This window comes from Callithrix jacchus, chromosome 10 (assembly GCF_049354715.1).
Source record: "Callithrix jacchus isolate 240 chromosome 10, calJac240_pri, whole genome shotgun sequence".
NCBI lineage: Eukaryota > Metazoa > Chordata > Mammalia > Primates > Cebidae > Callithrix > Callithrix jacchus.
The window spans coordinates 11140312-11147488 of NC_133511.1; positions in this window are offsets into that span (position 1 = coordinate 11140312).

The following is a 7177-nucleotide window of genomic DNA, read 5'->3' on the forward strand; positions in this document are numbered from 1 at the left end:
CAGCCTGGCCAACATGGTGAAATCCCATCTCTACTAAAAATACAAAAGTTAGCCAGGCTGTAGTCCCAGGTACTCAGGAGGCTGAGGCAAGAGAATCGCTTGAGCCAGGGAGGTGGAGGTTGCAGTGAGCTGAGATTGAGTCACTGCACTCCAGCCTGGGCAACAGAGTAAGATTCCGTTTCAAAAAAAAAAGAACACACACACACACAAGATGAGCCTGGGGCATCTTGTAGTGCCAAAAAAAATAAGGAAGTACTCAAAAAAAAAAACCACAATCATGAGCTATGTCAAAAGGCAGTAGTCAACTGGAAGAGCTCCCAACGACCAGCACTGGGTCATTTTGAGACAGAGAAAAAAAAACAACTTTCTATCTAAATCAAAATATGAAATGAATATCAGTCAGCCCATTTTTTTTAGACAGAGTCTTGCTCTGTCCCCCAGGCTGGAGTGCAATGGCACTATCTTGGCTCACTGCAACCTCTGCCTCCCGGGTTCAAGCGATTCTCCTGCCTCAGCTTTCCAAGTAGCTGGGACTACAGGTGCACACCACCACTCCCGGCTAATTTTTTGTATTTTTAACAGATATGGGGTTTTGCCGTGTTAGCCAGGATGGTCTCAATCTCCTGACCTCGTGATCCACCCACCTTGGCCTCCCAAAGTGCTGGGATTACAGGTGTGAGCCACCATGCCTGGCCCATAAGCCCAAATTGGTATAAATAAATGTTCAAGTGCATAAATAAAGATGAAGAAGAGACAAAGTTCACATGCAGAAGAATCTCAAATAACTTGCATTCAGTTAACTTACGTTAATTTCAAATAACTTAATTGCACCCTCGGGGAGGGGTAATGCAATTGCCCCCTCCTTAAGTGTGGGCTGTACATAGTGATTCTCTTCCAATGAGCACACTATGGAAAGGGAAAACGAGTAACCTCTAGAGTGGAGGACACCTGGCAAACGCTACGTCAGCCAGCTGATCGAGGTCAACACCAACAGTGATCCATCATGTTGACTGCAGGCACCCTTCATACGACCTGATGGAAATGGCATCTTGCCTCTGTGGTCCTCCTCTCAAAAACCCACACCTCCAGTCCAAGCATTAGGAAAACATCAGATAAATCCTAACTGAGGAACAGTCTATAAAATACCTGACCGGCATTCCTCAAAACTGTCAAGGTCATCAGAAGCGAGGAAGGTTTGAGAAATTCTCTCAACTGTAGGCAAAGGAGACATGATGACTGGATGTCGTGTGTGATCCTGGAACCGAAAAAGGCAACCGTAAAACTAAGGAAATCAGAACAAAGTATGGGCTTTAGTTAATAATAATGCATTGGTTCACTAATTACAACAAATGTGCCATATTAATGTGAGCAGTTAATAATAGAAGCTGGATGTGAGGTCTATGAGAACACTGGACTATCTTTTGAAATTGTTCTGTAAATCTACAACTCTTCTTAAAAAATGAAGTTTATCAAAAAATACATCAGCATGTTCTAGGAAAAACGTACATAACTATTAAAAACAGAGGGGTAAAAAATTAAGAAAACAAGGGGATTTGGGGATCATGGAAGTTAGGTCAGGTAAAATCAGAACTGAAAGTGACATCCCAGGGGCACTGCCAGGGTCCTGAGTGAGGCAGTTCGGGGAAACAGTGGATGTGAGAGTCAGAGAGCTGGGGGCAACAGGATGAGGACCGGGGTGCAACAAGTGTAGAGCCACAATCTGAAAGTGTGGTATTGAGGTTCGGGCATAGATGAAGCGGACGCCTCACTTGGAAGCCTCCAACTGGAGGAACCTTAGCAATACAGGTGAGTATTTAAAACAGTGCAGAGCGGGGAGTAAGAAACAGGGTGAGACAGCACAGCCACCTCCGCAAGCATTTAAAACGGACATGTGCCTAAGCAATGCCCACTTTGCAGGAACTCACAGACACACATTTGGTTTAATAGAATTATTGTCTATGGGGAGATGGAAATAAGAATAAGTGGAAAAAATAGAAGAAGTTTCCTGCCCACACCACACCAGCAATGACAATGTTGCATGAACCGAGTGTCATTAATTCAAACCACTACCCTTAGGAGTGTGTGTGTGTGTGTGTGTGTGTGTGTGCGCGCGCGCATGCATGCAGAGACAGTTTGTGTTTGTGACTGAGAAAGAGACAGAGAGGGAGAGGGTAGAAGAGGAGGGGAGGGGAGGGAAGTGAGAGGGGAGGGGAGAGGAGAGGGAAAGCAGGGGAAGGATGGGGAGGGGAGGAGATGGGGAGGGGAAAGAAAGGAAAAAGAAATAGGAGAGTTCGAAGAGGCAATGTCTCACTTATTCGGGGATCTAAAAACCAAAACAATTGAATTCATTGACATAGAGAGTAGGAGGATGGTGACCAGAGGCTGGGAAGGGTAGTAAAAGGCTGGGAGGGAAGGTGGGGATGGTTAATGGGTACCAAAACAAACAAACAGAGAAAATAAATAAGACCTACTATTTGAAAGCCCAAGAGAGTGACCATAGTCAATAATAACTTCATTGCACATTTTAAACTAACTTAAAATGTGTTCTCGGATTCTTTGTAACCCAAAGGATACTTTTTTTGACACATGAGAAATATCAAAACATCTCATGTACCCCATAAATATAATACCTACTATGTACCCACAAAAATTAAAAAATAGAAGAGGTAAGAGAATCAGATGAGATTTTTCTCAGAACTGGATGAAAGGCAACAGAGAAGGGAATGGCGGGAAGAGAGCAGCAGTGAAAAGCTGGAGTGGGGATTCCTCTGTGAGCGGCAGGGGAGTGGTCAGGCTCTCTCCAAGGGAACTGTCAACCAAGAAATTTTGTTTTTGAAAGCCATAACCTTCCTTGCCAAACAGGACAAATAGGACATAAGCCTTAGAGGAGAGCAACAATAGATATCGGCGAGGGGATAGAGGAAGCAGTGATAAAGAAGGGAGAGGAAGCACAACGGTTACCCTCGCAATACAGCACTGAGATTAAGGTCTCCTCCTGGTACGGTGCTGTGAGGGAGGCACTAACAGGTATTGGGGACTTTCCCTCATTCTGCCATCAACCAGTTATGTGACCTTGTGAAAATCCCTAAACCTCTCTGAGCCTCGGTTTCCTCATCTTTAAAATGAGAGTTTGGAACCGAAAACGCTCCCTTCCCTAATCCAGCGGTTAATGCCATCTGGGAGTTCACCAAGGAAGGAAGACTGGCACATTACCTGCCTGAGGCTGGTTTCACAGCAGAGGATCCAGTATCTCCACCCCGTCTCCCGTGGTGTATCGAGCCAACAGGGTCCGGGGATCGTCTGAGCCCTTTCAGCTTGTGTGGACTGTCACACGCTCAGTTCCACATCTTTCATCATGCCCTCCTTTCTTATACATGTGGCCTTATGAGGGCAGCCCATTCATGGCTTGGGCGTCCTCTGTATTTTCACAGAACTGAGCCTAGGAAAGAGGTTCCTTAAATAGTTTGCCACCTTCTAGGCCCAACATATCCCCAGTAGCTAAAGACTCTGAGGCCACACATTTCAAAGCGGAGAACAATTAGGATCTGAGTCTTAACTTAAACTTCAACATGAAGAGCAACCTGAATTCTATTTTAACCTTTTCCGGCTTGCTATTCCTAGAAATCCTGTCCAGTGACCTGACCTTGTGGGAATTTTCCATCTTGTCTTGTGTTGACTCAGGACAAGACTCTTCCTCCCTCTGGGTCTGAGTTTTTTCATCCACAAAATAGAAGAGCTGAAGGACATAGCTCCTAGTGTCCCTTCCAGCTCTACTACTGCCAGCTCTACTACTCGGCTGGAGTAATCTGAACCTATTTAGGACCCCAGGACCTTTACACCACCCAAGCACAACGTCCTTGTCCCACTCAACCAAGTCAGAAGCTACCTTTGAGATCAATTTCACAGAAGGGAGGTGAAGTGCAGAGAGCTAATGGCCATGATAGAAACAGGACGGAGAGACCACAAGGTTACAGAAGACCTCAGAGAAGTGGGAAGCTTTCCCACCCACCTACTCACAGCAGAAGGAAGGTTGACAAGATGAACCTACTTCCAACTAGCTGGGAAATATAATGACGGATACGGAGAGAACAGGCTTGGGAGCAAGAATACCTGCGCTCTACCCTGGCCTGGCCTCCAGGTAGGATCTTAGGCAAGTGATTTAATCCCTTTGCTCCTCCATGTCTTAACACGATAAAATGGGGTTCATGACAATGTCAATCTCCCAAGGTAGCTGTGAGTACCAAGAAGTGCGGTGTGTATCAAAGTTCCTCACAACACTTCGCTACTGAAGACATGGTCCATTGAGGTGGACTTCACTGAGAGCTTGTCAGAAATGCAGAATCTCGGGCCCCAGATCACCTATACTGTTGAATCAGAATCTCTGTCTTTAAAAGATCCTCAGGTGATTGTCAGGGACAGGAACGTTTTGGAATTGTTGCAAAACATTACACCGATGCTAATCTTACTTCCTATAAAAATAATTAAGATCATACCAATACACACACACACACACACACACACACACACACACACACACACACACACACACACACACACACACACACACACACACACACACACACACACACACACACACACACACACACACACACCCTCCCCCTGCAACCGCATTTCCTCTCCTCTTTCCTTTGGACTCCTCCGCGCCCTGCTCGCCACTTCCTGCAAGCTCACAGTGCCACCTCCTGGACAAACAAGGGAAACGCAGATGAGTGAGACGTGCAGGGAATACTCAGGGGCCTAGAAGACCCGGCAGAGATGTGGCTTTGTGGGAGGACGCCAGCCAGTGCTGAGCATTACGGTAACCGCCAGCCACCTATGGCTACTGAGCACTTGAAATGGGACTAGTACAAGTTGAGACATGCTGCGTATCCAAATGCACTCTGGATTTAAAAGACTTAGCACAAAAAAGAATATCACATTATTAGCTTTTATATTGATTATATGTTAAAGTAATATTTAAACGCATTGTGTTAAATAGGTTATTAAAATTAATTTCACCTGTTTCTTTTTGCTTGTTCAACCTGGCTACTAGAACATTTTAAATTACATGTGTGGCTCACACTGTCCATTTCAACTGGACAGCACCAAAGTAAGCTATGTTTTTTCAGAATATGGGTTCCCAGGGATCTTCATTTCTTCCCCCCAACATATGCCTCTATGAGAAGGCTTTACTTTTGCAGCCCAGGGACTCTCCTTCCAGTCCAGCTTTACAAACAGCATCCGACAATCCTGCCAAGCCTGCAGCACGATTCTTTCAGGTATCGCCAGCTCCAGAAGAGAGCCTGGTACATAGCAAGTGCATGGTAAATACCTGCAGAATGAATGAATAAATGAGTCAGCGAATGAAGTGCCCTCAGTAGGAGGACACCTCATACTTGGTGGGTGGGTATCTTTTCAGAAGCAACCAAGTCAAAGGTCACTCAGAAGGAAGGTTGGTGAGTCACGTGGGGCCAATCAAACCAGATACACCATTTCTTATTTTCAAAATCGAGGCCTGATTACAAAGTAATACAGTATGTTTTCTTAAGGTTCTCCCACACCAGTCCCATTTACATGCTGTAAGTTTGACCTATAAGCTGGGTGGCCTTGAAGGTCTCAGAGCCTCAGGTCTCTTCCTTGTGGCCACACCTCCCCCCATCAGCACTTTCTTTATGCCACCACATAACGGCTTTCCAAGCAGTTTCTTGCCTGTTTCCCTGATTGATTTTCACAGGGGCTATAAAGAGAGCTAGATAGTATTATTTATTACCACTCATTTACAAACGAGAAGTCAACTGATCATTCCATTTCGAAAAGTAATTAATGGCAGGGCCAGGACTGGAGCCTTTCTCGCCGCTACCCGCTGAACACTTTATCCGACACATCACATGGTGGTTATCCAAAATTCACTGGCAGTTTTACAGTTTCCAGTTTTTCTGGGTATGCATATTCTTTAAGAGCAGTTGACTGTTGGCATGAATTTTCAGTTTTTCTGGGCCCCAGTCTTCTCCTCTATAAATTGGGAGAAGAGAACTAAATAATCTCCAACACGCTTTCTAAAGCAAAAACCATATGGGTCTCTGAAACTTGGCTGTACACACGCCAAAGGCAGAAGCCTCGGGTTTTATTTCCCTTCCATCTCTCCTGCAGTATTTCACACAGAGAAAGTACTTATAAGAGTTTGGCTGGCTTTTGCCTTGCAGAATAAGGGAGCTGAGATGTCCCTTGCCCTCCCTAAGCCCAGTTATACATGCTTATGTGCACATGTGTACACACGCCCCACCAGCTTCTCTAGGAAGGAAAAGGAGGAGATAGGAGATAGAGAAGAACCATGGAGAGCAGAGGCAGCAGATGGAGGCATTCCTCCAGAGAGGAGAGATCCCGGGGGGACTGGGAGGAGGGAAAAAGAGAGTGGAGACACTTAAGTTGCCTGAGCCAAGGCTGCTCAGAGGATCCATAGCTCAGATTTCATCTTCATGAAAGATTCAGTGAATGCATCCCGGAGCTCCCATGGGTGGCAGAGGCTGCCCTTCCTGGACATTTCTCCCTGCGTTGGGATCCTGGGTCCAGATGTCCCTGTGCCTCTCCTGTTCCGCTGCCCTCATCTTGTTTTCTCGTGGTGTTGCTGGCACTGGGCCTCTGTGCTTTGCTCCTTTCTAATTCTCCATCTGTCTCCCCAGCCATTTTTCTCAGCGTCTGTCCGCCCCCTCACTTTTATGCCTGCGTCTCTCTCTGCCGCTGTCACCCCCACCCAAAGTGTGAGGATGCTCTCCTTTGAGTGTGTCCCAGTGACATGGGCTTCCATAGCTGTCTTCTGCTGTACCCTCCAGAGTGCCACATGCCCAAGCACAGAGAACCCTCAGGACTGCGGGAATGAGACACCCTGTGCAAAAGAAGAGCTAGACCCACCAGGATGCCGAGAGGGTAGGGGCTGGGGGTACAGCTGAGGAGTGGGAAACAGAAAAACAGCGTTGGAGGGGAGATGCTGGCTTTATGGGGTGTCTGGGCTGGGCTAGGGCTCAGAAGCCCCATAATGGGAGAGGACATTGTCAGGGCCCCGTGGGACCATGAGTGACCCACAGCTCCTAAGCTAAGCCTTAGTCCTAATTGCTGTATGGCTGTCCCCCCACAGGTGGTCTCTGTCCCAACTCACCACCAGCTCCCTGTCCCCCGGGCA